At 36.5% G+C, this 19,741-nt stretch overlaps 1 protein-coding gene across 1 annotated transcript in view; it reads right to left on the reverse strand.

Annotated features, from left to right (window-relative positions):
• Positions 1 to 19,741, reverse strand: part of LOC134212563 (uncharacterized) — a 243,283-nt gene that overhangs the window by 215,817 nt on the left and 7,725 nt on the right. Inside the window, exon 2 of the mRNA XM_062690540.1 lies at positions 3,890 to 4,853. The gene's annotated coding sequence lies outside the window, so the exon portion shown is untranslated. The remainder of the gene's footprint in view (positions 1 to 3,889; positions 4,854 to 19,741) is intronic.

The following is a 19,741-nucleotide window of genomic DNA, read 5'->3' on the forward strand; positions in this document are numbered from 1 at the left end:
GTTCGATCTGTGCTTTAGTTGTGGAAACTCTTCGATAACCGAAATATTCCTCACTGGTCTACTGGGTATTGTCCGTTTTTCGCCTGTTCGGCCACATTGAGAGTTGACGTAAAGTCAATGTCAACTTCTCTCCACGAACAGCCTAGATAGCCGTGTGGTATCGGCAGCCGGTTGTCTGGCTAAGAATAACGCTACGGATTTCCTGTTCCAGTGGTAAAAGTCCACCATACAGGTGACCCCTAATTCTTGGTGTGATGCGGCTTTATGCTTACCGTGCCTATGAATGAATGGTTAGGGGGTCTAATATGAACCTAACCGCAAACGGAGCCTGTGAAATACCACGGCCCCTTCAAAGTATTGAGCCCTCGCTGCGCTAACCGGAGCTATGGCGTAGTAGACCTTTTGCTTCTCCGAGATAATCGGCTACTCTTATTCAATCTCTACTTGAGGTTAAATGAGGATGGGGTTATGATTATATTTTTATTTAGTTTTTCAACAAATTGTCACCTATTATGCGTTTTTCACAATATACTCTGTGTTTCGTCTTTGACGTTCGGTTTCTTAGTTTTTCAACAAATTGTCACCTATATGGATTCGCATTATGCGTTTTTCACAGTGTACTCTGTGTTTCGTCTTTAAAGTTCGTCCATTGTTACGTCCTCAGTGTTTTTTTTTTGACACCTCTATTTAGTCCCTAATTCAATGCGTGTGAGTCTACATAATTGGCTTTCTTATAAATGGTATACCATATGCATTCGCATTGTTTGATTTATCCAGTATATTTTATGTTTCGCGATTCATTGCGTTTTACAATTTTTTTTACAAATGTTTTACAAATGTATTATTGAATGAATCCTCCTTCATCCGAAACCTGTTCCATTCTCCTTTCCAACTTGACTTCCTCATCCTTTCCATTTTTCACTTTCTTTTCCGTCAGGTAAATGATGAGAAAGGCCAATGAAGGCGATGGCATAAATCTCCCAAACTGAGGGTACGTGCCTCCTGAGCCGACGTTCTGATACCTGATACCTGTGTAAGTAATATGTAATGTATTATGAGGCGATTGTTCGATCTGTTCTCTGGTTGTGGAAACTCTTAGATAACCGAAATATTCCTCACTGGTCTGCTGAGTACTGTCCGTTTTTCATTGTCTTTTGAAAGTATTCAGTTTGAACAACCATTGCATAAAATTAGTTTATATTTAATTGCTAAAGGCTTATACATTATTCTCCAAGTCTGTCATTTTTTTTAATTAACAGTCATATATTTTTTTAAGAGGAATCTTTTGTGTTTGAACCTTTCGCTTCTCTTACATAAATAATGGATAGGAAGGAAGGTAAACATTGAGTTTTGAAACATATTGTTTGGAAGGTTCTGTATCAAATTAATTTGGCTACACTGGCGACCAGCTCGTCAGAGCTACCGACTGAATAGTAACAAAGTATTCTCGATTGAATTGGCATGTCCTACACAGTATAAAAATGTTACAGCTTTTATGATGTAACAAAAAGGCTCCGTTCGATTCGACTCATTTTTCCATCACTTTTTAAAATTACAGGTCGTCGTTACTATGGAGCTAGTATTCAATATTGCGTGCAAGAAAAAGTTGTATGTAATATTAGAGGCTATTGAACAGAAAAATATGCGTTCAAATATTTCCATAGCGTGTAATTTTTAGAATTTTTAACTGTGTAGCTTTCAGCAAATAAGTACCTATTTTTTATTGCTAAAGCACAGCAAATAGTTTGCTGGAAATCAGCAAATAACTAAGCATATGCGGTATTTCGAAAAATTTCGTTTAAGGTGATTCGAAACGAAATTCCGCGGAATTTCGCGGAATTTGAGCTTGGCGAAATCTGATTTCTTGGTTTCGTTTCGTTTTGTAAAATAACAAAAATTTCGCTAGAAAAAAATAGCTTCTAACGAAATCTAACGGAATTCCGCGGAATTTCTAAACAAATTTAAACTAAAACCATACTTTATATTATGTATCAAAAATTTTGGCTGCGCCGCTGAGCTGAAAGATAAAGCCGTTTTCAAAACTTTAGGTTATTGTCTGATTTTGTCAAAATTGCACGCGGCGAACCTTTCAGGTTTACTTGATTCTTATGGGTGAATAGCACTGCGGTGAATCTTTTGGCGCGGCCGTAACTTTCGACAGTGATTCGCCGCGTGAAGTTTTGTGCAAGTACCCGTTTGGGAACATTACAAACGCCGCGCAGTGTCCAGAGAATCTGACAATATACAAATTTTTCTATTAACGCTTAGGGGCGATTCAAATATGACGTCCACTACTTTTCGGGATTTCTAGACTAAGCTCTTCTTTGACTTTTTTCACAATATGTGAGGATCATTGCAGAGTTGTGGGCATTTCTACATCTTCGCATGGAATTTGCAAAAAAAAAACAGATAGGGTTGAAAAATCATAAAAATTGCTGAATGTTCTTTACGTATGATTGCTTTCATTTTATACTGGCTATAATAGCTGCTCTCATATACATGGACACACAGACAATAGCTCAGTTCGTCAAGTTTATTATATCCCGAGTAGACGAAAACAGCTCAATAATATCAAATGTTGATAAGATAGCAAAATGAGATATGGACAGGATTGATATAAGAGATAAAAGATCAGACGATAATATCAATATTTTGCACTAAAATATCATAAGAAGATCAAGTCATGCTATTTGTAAGAAGTGATGTGCCATTTTAGTTTGTAAGAAGTAAGATGTGCCATTAGTTTGTTCTTATCCTTAGCATATCTTGATATTTAAATGATATTTCGGTGCAAATATTTGATATTGTCCCTGTTCTTTAATCTCTTATATCAATCAAATCCATATCATGTTTTGTTATTCTGTTCATAGCTTCTGCCCGGGATATACGACTATGGGTATGTAATATTCAATATAAAATTTTAGAAAGGTGCACAAGATTCTTCTAGTGAGCAAATGTATGCTATATATGTAGTCGTTCAGTAGATCGAGAAGTCCGTATGTCCGTATGCCGTATGTATAATATGTCTGCCGCCAGCATCACAAGAGTCAGCACCGTCAAGGACCTTGGCGGCCAGCTAGATTCCAGGCTCAACTTCAATTTGCCAATAACTACAACAATAGCCAAGGCGTACACAATGCTAGGATTCATCAAACGAAACGATCAGGAGTTATTCATTTATCGTTTCTGGCTAGCAGGAGAACCCTTTCCAACGGTCGTTCGTGTTCGATATCCTGTTCCACAACATTGACTGTCAAACGCTGCTTAGTAATATAAACATCAACGTTCCTGCGAGATCAATCCGCCATACAGATTTCCTAAGTCTTCCTGCTCACAGCACCGTTTTTGGACAAAATAACCCGTTTGATATACGTGGTCGACGTTTTAATGAAATGTATGTTCATTTTGATTGATAATAATATATAATAGTGTGTTTTTAAAAGTAGTTTAATTAGCTAGTAGTATCTATATGTACGACTAGTTCGAAGACAAGTAAATAAATAAATAAAATGAGTGGACAAAGAATCAGAAGGAATAAATTTTAGCTGTTACGCTTTTTTCAAATGGGCAAAAAAAAAATTTTACTTTGTTTACCAGAAAACCCAAACTTAAAGCTAATTGAAACCGTTAGGGAGGATGGCGAAGTGATTCGTCTTACAACTCTTAGTTTATTAATAAATATTTGAAAGAAAGTAAACCCCTTAATAACAAGAGCATGATAATCATAGGTTTTAATACCTCATGTTGCATAAACAATGTTAAGTGAATCGTCATCAATATACAACTGTATCATAAACATGCCAAATAATTCATACGACATTAAACCATCTGTCCAATTGATTCATCTTTGTGTACAATTCTAACCCAAGCCATCATGCTTCTATCTTACCTTCAAAATATGGATCCCATCGAGTTCATCGGATGTGACCAAATTCTCCAATCTTCTCGAGCTATATCGGTGCTATCCGTTATTCTGGGCGAAGAAGGATCCAATCGAGTCTCATCATTTCTACATTCACATTCACACGCACCCAAACGGTTCGCAAACCGTTCGATTCGTTCTTTTTTTTCGTTTCTATATTGGAATTGACTTCTGGGAAAAACTCCTATCATCAACAGTGTGTGACAATTTTTTTTCCCTATAACTCCGTCTTTACCAGCAGATTGGGTTTTCTTTCCGCGGGGGTTGATCACCCTTTCCTTCGGCGAACTTTTACCCAATCAACAAATTACAAATTCCGTCTGCTGTCTTCTGTTATTACTTTTCCTCCCAGTTTTGCTTATGGAAACCGCCTTTTTTCCCCGTCACTGACTTTGCAAGTTTTTTTTTCTTCTTCTTTAATCTCACTGCAGTATTCGGAAATTGGGTTCGTTAGGAAATTTTCACATCACTGATCAGAGACATACGTCGTTTTTCGTATTTGATTTGAAAACGTTTTCCGTTTGTTCGTTTTTTTCTTCCTCTCGGCAAGAGGAGATGTATATTTAACAATTTGCTTTCGTCGCTGTTTGTCTTCCGCCGGCCATTTGCGGGGGAGCAGGAGTGGAATTCTCTGCGAAAAACTTCGCAAACCCACTCAGGTTGAGAAAAACACGGCGCTCTTCAGTTGGGTACAGAATTCATCAACTTCATTTATTTTATTTATTTCTTATACGTAGGTCGTGGTAAGGTAAAGATGCAGGATGAGCAGAGATAAGTAAAGTTTTTTGGGTGCACTTTTTTGTCTTGGCAGTTGCAAATGGTTCTTGGTAGGTCCACGATAAGATGATCTTCACGCTTCACAAAGCGATGTAGGAGTTGACTTGGATTGAGTAGTAATCTGATTTTTTTGTAACAAAGATTTGCCGACTGTCTGTGAAAAGGAAAAAAATGAAATTAGCTTTTTATTGGATTTTGCTATTCTTAAAATAAAACTGTTATAAATCGGTCGATAGAAACAATTACGGTATTCCTCCCTCTTGAAACCAGCATCGTACATAATCTCAGGCACTTCAAAGCTAATTTAGGTTATATTATAATTTATTTTCATTATGGGACGAGCTCGGTGGTCTAGTGGCTACCGCTTCTGCCTTATAAGCAGGAGGTCGTGGGTTCAATTCCAGACTCGTCTCTTTCCTACTTTGTATTTCTATCTTAGTTCTTTCTGTGTTTCACGTTATACCAAAACGATTCCTACTGTTATAACCTTCCACACAATCCCAAATCCTCCCGTGGCACCTATGAGAGGTCGTAGAGTTCTCTGCATCTTTCTTAAGTAGGTGTCCAACAAACCATCCTTCCCCTTCCTCAGCATTCGCAAGGACGTGGCCAGGACAGATCTCGACTATTGGAGAGTACATTGCTTCCATCTAAGAGTTAGTGATTAGTCCCAAATCAATATCTGTGGTAACGGATGAAAGTGATGCTACTCTCATACAAGTCTTGGCTTGTACCACCAACGAATTTGTGCGAACTGCTAAATGCTAATGCTAATGCTAATTATAATTTATTTTCATTATTTCAAATGAGTTCGCGCAAACAGTAATTTATAAAGTGGAATTTGCTTTTTTCAAGTTAATGGTGGGCAAAAACAAAGAAAGCCAAGATCTTGACCTGGGACGGGACTTGCAAAGAGGAAAAAATGTAACTTCATCTGCAACCAGCAAGCGCTGTCACGAATTGTCAGATGCAACCAGCACCTTTTTGTGTAAAAGTATTGGTATCCCTCAAAAAGTATTCCGAATGATTTTGTTTTACGAGTACTTTTTCACTTTGAAAAGTATTCTAGAAAAGCCGGACAGCTTAATATTGAACTGTTATGAATACGTGTTTTATTTCCGATAGGAAAATCTTTATAAAAATAAGTTTACAAATCCGTAAATCACAAACACTTTTATTGTGTTCAGAAGATTCTACCCGGGATTTAGGTGAAACACTCAAGGAAACAGTTGAGAATCGATGATCAACTGTGATGAAAAGAAGAACAAGTGTCAAAACAAGGAAAAAGAAGCCGTCTTTGCAGGTCTCGTCTCAGATTTTGACTGCTCCGGTATAGTTTCTGAACTGATGGACATATTTCTTGTATAAAAAGAGCGAAAGATTCATAGAATTAAAAATAAATGCGATTATTTCTGTCATCAATTTCCTTAAGAACTGAAGTAAGTAGATAAGAGGTCGTACACTAATAACGTAAGCACTAGAGTGGCCCAGCCTAGTATGGGCAGAAAAAAAAAGTCATCGGATTCTACGGAGCACCCTCCAGGATTTTGCCTTTAAGTAAGAAATTCATTCTCTGAAAATTTCAGCCTGATCGGTTATTGCATAAGCTGGCGCAATTGATTTGAAGTTAATATGGGGGTTTCAGCCGAAATATATGGGAAAATACACCTCTGTTACTATTTCGTACAGGAAATTGGATGGAAGAGCCCGATTGAGCCCAGATTTGCAGGAAATGAAATTAACTTGCCCATGAACAATTCGACATAAAATTCTACTATTACTAAATAAACTTTAAATCAGTTTTTGGTTGATTTATTTGGAGTTGTGTTGTGTAGTTTGAAATTCATTCATTGCTATGAAAACATACGCATGCAATCAAAGGTGCCTGCGATGCGTGATTTCGCGCGCACTGAACCATAAGTAACTGCACGCGCGCCACAACACATGTCGCAGCTACCTTCGATTACATGCGCTTGTTTTCAAGACAATTAATGAATTCTCGCTTAACTCTTCAAAAGAACCTAAGTAACATTTTTTTCATGAATTAATTTGAATAGCGCAATCAACAGAACAACATGAAAGCTTTTGATTGCAGTACTCAAATTAATTCATGAAAAAAATGTTACTTAGGTCCTTTTGAAGAGTTAAACGAGAATTTCAAAGTGTTCAGCCAAACTCCAAATAAATCTGCTAAAAACTAATTTAAAGTTTATTTTAGAATTTTATGTCGAATTGTTCATTGGCATGTGACCTTCATTTCCTGCAAATCTGGGCTCAATCGGGCTTTTTCCATCCAATTTCCTGTACGAAATAGTAACAGAGGTGTATATTCCCATATATTTCGGCTGAAATCCCTATATTAACTTCAAATCAATTGCGCCAGCTTATGCAATAACCGATCAGGCTGAAATTTTCAGAGAATGATTTTCTTACTCAAAGGCAAAATCCTGGGGGGTGCCCCGTAGAATCGGACGACTTTTTGTATCCTGGGCCAGTCTAGTAAGCACTTATGGAGGGAGGGGTGTCTGTCATTACCTCACGCTCCATATAAATAAAAAATGAGTTGTAAAGGAAAAATCTAACATTGAGGGTGGTGGGGGGGGCGGTGAATAACCTAGAAAAATTGCTTCCGTAGTAAGTGTACGGCCCCTTATCGAGCACATATGTAGGGAATGAGACGGTAAAACCAGTAGTAAATCCACACACTTATTTTTTTTTACCGGGATCTCAGCAAAATGTTGAACTTTTACAGAGAATCGCACAGCCGTGCCCCAGCAAACATGTTTTTTGCCGAGATTTCTGTCAAAATTGCTGATAATCATCAAATAATTTGCCGAAAATCAGCAAACAAACGCTATTTTTGCCGGAATATCAGTTTTTTATTTTGCTGGCGCACGGCTGTGCGGATTTTTGCCGAGCTGCAGAAATAAAAACTGAGTGTGCAGCATTATAAAATGTACTGTTTGTCCAGTAATTTTTTAGTTCAAGCAAACTTAACCCCCAAACTGTTAAACCAGCAAAGAGTACTTTCTTTTTCTAATTTTCAGCTTGCATAGTAGAAAATGAAATATTGCTGTTTTTCAGTAAATTCGAATTGATTGCTCATGAGAACAAAAAATCGTGTATATTAACCAGGGTTTCGACTTTTCGTTTCAATGAGACCAAAGCAAGCATTTTTTGGGCCAAGGGAGCATCTTTTTTCTTCGTTTATGTTGAGGATCATCTTTCACCCATCAATCTTTCTCCAGAATTAGCCTGGGAAGATAAATGAAAATCTTGCCTATTTAATGAAAATCCTTTCTCGTTTCATCACTTTCACCTCTCACTCACTTTTCGCGAGAATTATCGCAGAACAATTACAAAATTGTATGGCCGCGCTGGGATTCGAACCCAGAATAGTAACAATAATAGCTGTGGGGATGTGCTTACTCTAGCCACACCACCACGCTATCTGTATGAAAGCGTTAAGTTATTTGGTCCACATAAGCTACTACCATTTGCATTTATGGTGCCACGAAAAGACTCGAATATGAAAGAAAAAGAACAAACCAACGATTGGTGGCAATCAAAGTGAGCGAAAAATGGTTATCACTATCCAGGATGTTTTTCTTTCCTGAAAAGCGATTTCTCCCCGAAAATTTTCGTGAGGGAGCATCCTGTGCTCCTGAGATTGAGTGAGCATTACGAACCCTGATATTAACATTTTTAACAGTTCTTTTCATTTATATTTCGTCTTGTAATGGTTTTGTTTGTCCATATGAATGGGGAGGCGATCATGACAGGCCATGGAGCCTGTGTACAGTTGGCCATGACAAAATGATGGACCGCGGACCAAAGGAAATATCGATCACCGGTCAGAAATAAACCTGAGGAAAGGAATGGTTAAGGGCCAATGAACCGCCTGCTTTGAGCGTGCTCAAAATCAGTATGGCGAAAGGCATCTAAGGTTTGATTTCTCAAAATTAAGCACCTTAGTCGAAAACATATTTGGTAGGCGTAGTAGCGGACAACATCCATCATAACCGGTACCAAATAGTTTTTCATGAAAAGTTCCTAATTTTAAGAAAACCCGCGTTAGATTTCTTTCGCCACATACATTTCTAGCGGTTGACTCATGCTGGCTATTTGCTTATTAGCAACCCTATAACCAGAGACCGGCGGAGTGAAAAACTGTCGAAATGGCAACGTATGAAAATGCATGAAATCGCGAAAATGATACTGGCAGCACTTGAACTTTTTGCTGGCTTCTTATGGACGCAAAAAGTAAACAAGTCGAAATGGAACCGCTTTTGACGGTTCGATTGGAAACAAGATGGCGTCTTTGCCGATCTCTTATTCTAGTATTTCTATTGCTTATATACGATAGCGCCTGGATGTGGAAGCGGCGAGTAGAAAATCAGTCACTGCCAATAATTCATTGCTAGGAAACATCACGTTTTCTTGGGCATTACTAGCAATACTGAAGCGACGAATGTTTGTATTCTGCTTGCTGCGACGCAGCAAAGCCAAAATAAAAAGATGACTGTAATTCGTTGCTTCTTTGTTGAGATTGGTGCCTCTGAAAATGCGAAGCAAAATTTATTTGGATTCGTGACAGTTTCACTTTGAGCATACTTTTTAAAGCATTTTAAGGCTTTGGTCCGCTTCGCGAACCCTCCGGTCATAAGAATGGCTTGTGCTACCCAGCAAGACCAACAAAACATCTATAAAAATGATTCAATATCTGTCAAAAGTAATCTTGCTCTGCTAGCAGGGTTTTTTAATGAAGTGCCTTCTTTCTGGTATTGCAGCAACTAGTCCATGTTGGCACAGCATACAACATGGCTGGTCTAAAAATTTGTTTGTAAATCAAAAGTTTGTTCTTAAGACAAAGTTTTGATTTTCTGTTTATAAGTGGATATAGACACTTAATATATTTGTTACATTTGGCTTGAAGGCCTTCAATGTGATTTTTAAAAGTTAATTTTTGATCTAGCAGAAGTCCTAAATATTTAGCTTCGCTAGACCAATTAATTGGAACCCCATTCATAGTGACAATATGTCTGCTAGAAGGTTTCAAATAAGAAGCTCTCGGCTTATGTGGGGAAAATATAAGCTGAGTTTTGGAAGCATTCGGGGAAATTTTCCATTTTTGTAAGTAAGTGGAGAAAATATCCAAACTTTTTTGCAATCTACTACAAATGACACGAAGGCCTCGCTCTTTGGCTGAGAGACCAGTGTCATCTGCAAACAAAGATTTTTGGCACCCTGGTGGTAAATCAGGTAAGTCAGAAGTAAAAATGTTATACAAAATGGGCCCCAGTATGCTGCCTTGGGGAACACCAGCTCTAACAGGTAATCTATCAGATTTAGAATTCTGATAGTTTACCTGCAGTGAGCGATCTGATAAATAATTTTGGATCAGTTTAATAATGTACAGAGGAAAATTAAAATTCATCAATTTTACAATCAAACCTTCATGCCAAACACTATCAAATGCTTTCTCTATATCAAGAAGAGCAACTCCAGTCGAATATCCTTCAGATTTGTTGAGCCGAATTAAGTTCGTAACTCTTAATGAGTGGTTTGTAGTAATACAACACCACACTAAGATTCATATTTCAAACATGTATAAAATGTGTACCCTTGCACAAACCCATAAATTAAACACTTCCTCAATCCGACACAGTTATTTGCCTAAATTCCGACCACCCGTACTTGACCTAATGAGAAGGTCTCACTAGGCCAATTTTACACGTATTGTATTTACTCTTCGTTATTATGAAACCTCCAAATTATTACCACATGTGCACAACAAGCACCATGTGCATTCACGCTGTTTGTTAAACACACCGACCGTCGTTTGCTCACTCCTCGTTCAACCATTATTTCCTAGATGATAAGTTAACTTAAGAAGTTTGGAAAAATACAGAAGACACTTGCAACTAGACCTTCTCCTCGTTAAGTTCATTCTATCCGAACAACCTACGGCAAGCTCGTTACATGGCTGACCGTAACGGAAAAAGTGATTTTTGGTGCAATGTGTAATTACCAACTAACTAACGGAAAATCAGTTGAAAAAATTCAGTGATAATGGGTGCGAGTGACTCCAAACCGTCTGAGTCAGGAATGACACAAGAACAAATAGTGAATATAATAAACGCAAGCAATGCGAAAACTAAAGACCATGCAGAAAGAACAAGTGTTTCGACGGAACTTATTGCATATACGCTACTAGTGACAGTCACAATCGGAGTAATTTACATAGCGTATAAAATAATAACGAACTATGAACGCATGAGAGCGCAAACACGATTGAACAATTCAGTGAGTCTGAATAATTTAAAAACAAGTGTAGTTTAAAAGTTTAAAATTCACATTAACCAAAAATGTTTCAAGAAATCGCGATATTCGGTGCAGCGTTAGCTCTTATGCAATTGACAATATACTTATGGTGCAAGATGATCAAAGAGCAACTGGAAGGAATGTCACTCTTCCAGTAGACGAACAACATAAATGCAGTCCACCTAGCTGGGATAGGAAGAAATAATTATACCAACGGGTTCGATGGATGTGATATGTGCAGTTAACAAAAATCGTGGCGGCAGCAGTAGCAGCAGCAACAGCAGCGTAAAGAAGAAAGTTAAAAAGGAACCAACCCCGATGGATGTATGGAAGTGACATATGTGTAGCAGTGTACTAAAACGGTAGTTGGAGTATCATCATAAATGTATGTATTAATTTATAAGTGACTTTGTTATGTTCCACACAAGAAAAGAATTCAATATTGTAGAAACTCAATCTTTAATAACAATTTCTAGCTGTCCTTCGTTAAAAGAAGCTATAAATGATTTAAGAAGAATTAGGGATAATCTCAAAAAATCGATTTACAAACAAATTTCTATAAATACATTGGAATTTAACCTAAATTTTGCTAAAGAATTAAAAGAAGTGATCGAAAGTTGTTTAAATGAGAAATACCAGGAATTGCCATCTCAAGAATTTAATGAAATTTGTAAACAAACCAGAGATACTTTTGGGAGATTAACGAAATAACTAAAAGGAAATTAGCCAGCCAGAACAGCTCTATAATGACGACAACAGCAAATTTTGATATAAAAACCGCTATTTCATTGGTGCAACCATATGATGCTTCTCCATCGTTATTGGAATCATTTGTTGACGCAGTAAACTTGTTATCGGAACTAATTAAACCAGAACAAATGCTTACTGCAACAAAATTTGTAAAAACAAGATTAAGTGGGAAAGCTCGCCTAGCTCTACCCGCTAATGTTACAACATTAAACGATATCATTGACGCCGTATCGCAGAATTGTAAAAGTGCTGAATCCCCAGATACAGTATTAGCGAAATTGAACCAATTGAAATACAGACATTCAGAAAAATTTTTGGAACAAGTAGAAGCATTATATATACAGTTAACTTCCTTGTACATACAAAGCAAAATTCCATCAGACGTCGCCACTAAAATGGCAACGAAAGCTGGAGTTAATGCGTTGATAAACGGAGTAGCGGATAACGAAACAAAGATTATTTTAAAAGCTAATGAATTCCTACAATTCAATCAGCTATTCAGAAGGTAAACGAGAATATTGGTTTATCTACACAAGTATTGACAGTAAATTCCAGAAGAGGATTTCCGCGAAGAAACAATTTGAACCATAACCGTGGAAACTATAGTAACAGTATCGTTAATCGTGGTTACAAACAAAATAGTTATAATAATCGACAAAGAATGCAAAATAGAATTCACAATAATGAGACTTTCAATCAAAGAAATTACTATTCTCCACGTGGTCGTGGAAATTTTTACAATAGTCGTGGATTTTTCCACAATTCGTCACAAAATAGCCAAAGAAATCCGCGTGTTTATTGCATGCAGTCTGACCCAAATTTTATGAACCAACAAACCCAAATTCTGCCGAACATTTCACGTCAGCAATCAAACTCTTCACGAATTACCCCACAGATTGAAAACATTCAAAGTATCCACCCTTTAGGCGGGACGCAAGGGCAGTTTACACAATAAATGTTACCGCCAGCAATTTTGTTTCTCTCGAAACAAATGTGACTAATCAACCCTGCACTTTTATCGTTGACACTGGTGCAGATGTATCAATTTTTAAACCCAAACTTTTATGCACAAAACTATTTTACAATCCTGAAAATCAAAGTGCACTACGTGGCATCACAGACCAAGAAATTTTAAGTCTTGGTAGTGTAAATATTAATATAATTGTAAACAATCTTAATTTATCACATGATTTTCAATTAGTAGATAATTCGTTCCCAATACCTGCTGATGGTATATTAGGACGAGATTTCTTAGTAAACTTTAGGTGTAACATAGATTATGATTCTTGGATCTTAACAATAAACTGTAATAACAATTCTCTAATAGTGCCTATTCAAAATAATTTAAATGGTACGATTATTTTGCCAGCACGTTCTGAAGTAATCAGACATATTGGCAATTTAAAGCTAGATAATGATGCTTTAGTGGAATCTTCACAGATTTCACCGGGAGTGTTTTGCAGTAATACTATAATATCAAAACATTCACCATTTATTAGAATAATTAACACAAATAGTGAAATTATAATGTTAAAAGATTTCAAACCACGTATAAATCCACTACACAATTATCACATTTACAATATTGAAAATAATGATAAAATTAATAGAGTTGCAGCCCTAGAGAAAGAGTTAAATTTAAGTAACGTTCCATGTTCCATAAAAAAACCATTGAATGATTTATGTAATGAGTACAACGATATTTTTAGTCTTCAAGATGACTTCTTGACTTGTAATAATTTTTACAAGCAGAAAATTCGAGTACAGGACGAAACTCCTGTCTATATTAAAAATTACCGAAATGCCCATAGTCAACGAGACGAGATCTGTCGTCAAATTGATAAATTAATAGAAAATGACATTATCGAACCATCTGTTTCGAATTACAATTCTCCAATTCTTCTGGTTCCTAAAAAGTCTTTAAATGATGAAAAAAAATGGAGACTTGTCGTAGATTATCGTCAGTTAAACAAAAAGTTGTTAGCTGATAAATTTCCTCTACCGAGAATTGATGACATTCTTGATCAACTCGGCAGAGCCAAATATTTCACAACTCTAGATCTAATGTCTGGTTTCCATCAGATTGAGATAGATAAAAATTCAAGAGAATTCACTGCGTTCTCATCACAAGAGCGTGGCCACTTTCAGTTTAAAAGATTGCCGTTTGGATTGAATATAAGTCCAAATAGCTTTCAGAGAATGATGTCCATAGCACTAAGTGGCTTGAGTCCCGAGTGCGCATTTTTATATATTGACGACGTGATTGTTGTAGGTTGCTCGGTATCACACCATTTAAAAAATTTAAGAAAAGTCTTCCAATGCTTCAGAGAACGAAACTTGAAATTAAATCCTGAAAAATGTTGTTTTTTTCAGCCCGAAGTTACTTTCTTAGGGCATAAAATTACCGATAAAGGCATTTTACCCGATGATTCCAAATTCGAGGTAATAAAGAATTACCCCATACCACAAAATGCTGATCAAGTTAGAAGTTTTGTGGCAATGTGCAACTATTATAGAAGGTTCATTCCGAATTTCGCTACTATTTGTAACTGCTTGAACAAATTATTGAGAAAAAATACAAAATTTTCTTGGACAAAAGACTGTCAAACTGCTTTTGTTAAACTTAAAAATAACTTACTCTCACCCCATATCTTACAATATCCAGATTTTGAAAAAACTTTTATTGTTACAACAGACGCATCTGACTTTGCGTGCGGTGCTGTTCTATCTCAAATACATGGAAACGATGATCTGCCTGTTTCTTTCGCCAGTCGCGCGTTTACAAAAGGCGAAGCAAATAAACACATCATCGAAAAAGAATTAGCTGCTATTCACTGGGCGATAATGCATTACCGACCATATTTATTAGGTAAAAAATTCATAGTGCGTACTGACCATCGACCTTTAATTTACCTCTTTGGCATGAAAAACCCTTCCTCGAAGTTAACTCGGATGAGAGTCGACCTCGAAGAGTTCGACTTCGAGATAGAGTTTGTCCCAGGTAAAAGTAATGTTGTAGCAGACGCTTTATCTAGAATTAACGTAAACTCTGATGAATTAAAGAATATGAATATCTTACAAATGCAGACAAGGTCAATGACAAGCAAACCTTGCCTAGCAAAAAGCAACGAGAAAAATAATAAAGTGAAGCCTGATCATCTTCACATATATGAAGCGATAAATAATGAACAAATTTATAAATTACGTAAAATCGCATTCAAAATATTGCAAAATTTAAATCCACCGGTGGGAAACATAAGCTTATTCGACAAAAAATATAAAAAAGGCCCAACTCTAGCGTTAGGACTAGAATTTACGTTGAAAAATTTAAAAAACATTTTTCATATTATTAATGATTATTTTCAACAATCCAAATTTGAAAACATTATAGCAATTTCGAAAAACGATGATATATTCAATTCTATACATCTTAATGATTTCAAACAAATTGGAAACAAAATTTTAAACACAGTTCAAATTATTATTTTTGAACCACCTAAATTTCTATCAGATAGCACTGAAATACAGAAACTACTGGAATTAAATCATTGTTCACCAATTGGAGGACATATTGGTATATCACGATTATACAAAAAAATACGAAATTCATATATTTTTCGCAACATGAAGTACATTGTTAACAAGTTTGTTAAATCGTGTGAGTCATGTAAAATAAACAAACATTTCACACCCGTCAAAGAAAAAATGATTAATACAACGACACCTATCAAAACTTTCGAAATTGTTTCAATTGACACAATTGGTCCATTTAGCTTAACCTCTAACGGCAACAGATATGCTGTGACCATGCAATGTGATCTCAGCAAATATACAATTATTATTCCAATTCCAGACAAATCATCAGCCACAATTTCCAAAGCAATAGTTGAGCATTGTATCTTAGTTTATGGTCCTATGGGTGCCATTCGCACGGACCAAGGAACCGAGTACAAAGGAATATTTAATAACATATGCGATCTTTAAAAATTAATCATATTTGTTCTACGGCATATCACCCTCAGACAATAGGATCATTGGAGAGAAATCATAGGTGTTTGAATGAATACCTACGATCATTCATCAATGATCTGAAAACTGATTGGGATAATTGGCTTCCATTCTATAGTTATTGTTACAATACAACTCCAAATTCATCACATGCATACTCACCTTTCGAAATTCTCTATGGCAAACCTGTACACAAATTCGATCACATAGACTTAAATTATATAGACCCAATTTATAATTATGATTCATACTTACAAGAAATTAAACACAAATTACAAGTGATACATAGATATGTCTTTAATAAAATAGAAAAAACAAAACTCTCTAGAATACAGAAATTAAACAAAAACTTGAATCCAACAAATCTGAGTTTAAATGATACAGTATATTTGAAAATAGAAGGCAGAAAAAAGTTAGATAACGTACATAATGGACCCTTTGAAATAATAAAGTTAGATGGAAGTAATGCTGAAATTAGGCACAAAATTACAAATCAAACCATAACCGTTCATAAAACAAGATTAATAAAACACAATAATTAAAAAAAAACCCTGATTAATCCACCTAGCGGTGATGGTGCCTTTCTCGTGCATTATAAAAATAGTATTTTGGCCATTACTTTTGAGCCCATAGTCCGATCTGGCCAATTTTCAATAGGAAACAATGGGAGAGTATTCTGCGTCGAGTGCAACATGTTGCGAGTAAATCGGTTAAGGATAAGTGCCTGAAAAATGAGTGACATTTTTTTACTCATTTTTTTAATAAAAAAAAGTGATATTTTGGCCATAACTTCCGAGCCCATAGTCCGATCAGACCAATTTTCAATAGAAAACAATAGTAGGTTATCCTGCGTCGAATGCAACTTGTTGCGAGTAAATCGGTTAAGGATAAGTACCTGAAAAATGAGTGACATTTTTTTACTCATTTTTTCTATAAAAAAGTGGTATTTTGGCCATAACTTCCGATCCCATAGTCCGATCTGACCAATTTTCAATAGGAAACAATGGTAGAGTATCCTGCGTCGAGTGCAACATGTTGCGAGTAAATCGGTTAAGGATAAGTGCCTGAAAAATGAGTGACATTTTTTTACTTATTTTTTTTTATAAAAAAGTGGTATTTTGGCCATAACATCCGAGCCCATAGTCCGATCTGACCAATTTTCAATAGGAAACAATGGTCGAGTATCCTGCGTCGAATGCAACTTGTTGCGAGTAAATCGGTTAAGGATAAGTACCTGAAAAATGAGTGACATTTTTTTTTCGGTGGGGTGCGCACAGACACACACACATACACACACACACACACACACACATACACACAGACATCACCTCAATTCGTCGAGCTGAGTCGATCGGTATATAACACTATGGGTCTCCGGGCCTTCTATAAAAAGTTTGGTTTTGGAGCGATCATATAGCCTTTACCGTATACTTAGTATACGAGAAAGGCAAAAAGGTAATGTCAATACAAAATGATGAATGAGTAAACGACAGAGTAACCAATTTTTTTCACATTCGAATGGTTCCACCATTCTTCTAAAGGAGGGAGGTGTAGTAATACAACACCACACTAAGATTCATATTTCAAACATGTATAAAATGTGTACCCTTGCACAAACCCATAAATTAAACACTTCCTCAATCCGACACAGTTATTTGCCTAAATTCCGACCACCCGTACTTGACCTAATGAGAAGGTCTCACTAGGCCAATTTTACACGTATTGTATTTACTCTTCGTTATTATGAAACCTCCAAATTATTACCACATGTGCACAACAAGCACCATGTGCATTCACGCTGTTTGTTAAACACACCGACCGTCGTTTGCTCACTCCTCGTTCAACCATTATTTCCTAGATGATAAGTTAACTTAAGAAGTTTGGAAAAATACAGAAGACACTTGCAACTAGACCTTGCAACTAGACCAAGCTCGTTACAGGTTGAATGCCCATGGCGAAAACCAAATTGCTCATCAGCAAAAATAGAATTGTCATTAATATGAACCATCATTCTATTTAAAATAATCTTTTCAAACAGTTTGCTTATTGAAGAAAGCAAACTGATTGGGCGATAACTAGAAGCCTCAGCTGGATTTTTGTCCGGCTTCAAAATTGGAACAACTTTGGCGTTTTTTCATTTATCTGGGAAGTATGCCAATTGAAAACATTTGTTAAATAAATTAACCAAAAAGGATAAAGAGCTCTCAGGAAGTTTTTTGATAAGTATGTAGAAAATACCCCCCATCTAAAATGTTTATCGTATATGAATAACCATCTGATTTTTCTCTGGAGTTTTAGAACAAGTTGCATGGATTTTAGTCAAAAATTGAGGCTGCAGGATACAAAATACGATTGAAACAAAATCGTGTGAAAACAGAATTCTGTGTAACATCTCGTCAAATACATATTTTTCAACTACCAAGTTGTCGTCAGCGATAAGAAAAAAGATCGCAGCAATCGGCGGGTGCGGTTGACATAACTTGTTTTTCCTGTCTCAATTTTTTTGAATTTTCTCGAATTTTTATAAATTTTGTTTAAAAGACGCGATTTGAGTTAGGTTTTTAAGAAAGGCGTTGTGCGAATGTGAACGATATTCATTCCAGTTAAAATAGGCTTCAATTTGGCCGAGTGTCGCCGCGGCGGATGTTGGTTACTGGCAGTCATTGTCATGAAAGCGACAGGAGGGTGAACCCCTAGTGAAAAAGTATTTCAAGTGAAAATTGATGAAGAAACAAACGGATTTTCTTTTTAGTTTTACCAACACATTCGGCAAGATATTGACGAACGCAAAAATATTACCCAGTGATGGTTGTTATGCTTCCGTTTGCTTCCGCTGATGGTCCCCCAGGGAAAATTCTAAGGATTGTAGCTGACTTGAAATGGGCCGACAAAATTGGTGAGAAAGTTCCAATTATTTTCTGGTGCATCATCTTGATCAAAGGTTTTCAAAATTTCGAATTATGTGGCATGAATTCGCGTTAGATTGAGTAAATCATAATAAACTGCTTCATAGATTGTATGACAAATTGCGGAATGTCATTCCTCGGAGTTCCATTTCGCGGAGTCCCATATTGCGGAAACTCATTTCGCGGAGTGCGACATTCCGCGGAATAACCCATTTAAAAATATATGTATAATGAATTCTACTAAATGCGCGCTGGATTCAAAATATATTAATATATATTTTGCATCCGGAAGTTTGATTATGATACCTTTATCCATTTGATAAACGGTAGCATAACCAGGCGGGGCGTACTGTTAGTGATAGTGACCTCGGAGTGGACATGAAATACCAGGCACTCTGAAATGGGTCACTGGAGCTGCAGTAGAGCTAACACTTTCTAACTCCCGGATTAAATCTGACTATTTTAACAGACAGCTTTCTTCCATAACATCACTGCCAGACAGTGGGGGTTAGTTTTTGTACACACACATACACACACCAAGTTGTCGTCAGCGATAAAAAAAATTTTTTGTAACAACCAATAGAATTCTGTACAAAAGTTTCAACTACGACGATAAGTAAAATAAGATTGTTGATTTAAAAAAAATAATTGTATACATAGTTTCTTTCAAGATAGTTCTGTCATTAAGAAACTGTACTCTGTTGATAGAAAAAAGAGAAGGTTTTGCACCTATTAGAGAGGGTTCTTGCATGCTCAACTCAAAAGGGCTTTTCCATTCTCCCATTCTCCCAAAATAAATAAATAAATAAAAGTGATTTCGAGACTATGAACCGACACCAACCAAATGTGCCTTTGGCACAGCAGAGTGCGATTGATTCGCATTCTATACCATCCCGCCCAGCCCGTTGCTGGGGGGCATGGAGTGCGATCCTCTCGTTTAATAAACAATGTGCACTCGCTTGACTGTGGATATACAACAGTAAAGCGCATGTGGAGATTGGACAAATCAAGCATCCGAAAGATATTCAATTTGCTAAAAAGAGAGCTAACCGCG

The sequence above is a fragment of the Armigeres subalbatus genome, chromosome 2, assembly GCF_024139115.2.
Source record: "Armigeres subalbatus isolate Guangzhou_Male chromosome 2, GZ_Asu_2, whole genome shotgun sequence".
NCBI lineage: Eukaryota > Metazoa > Arthropoda > Insecta > Diptera > Culicidae > Armigeres > Armigeres subalbatus.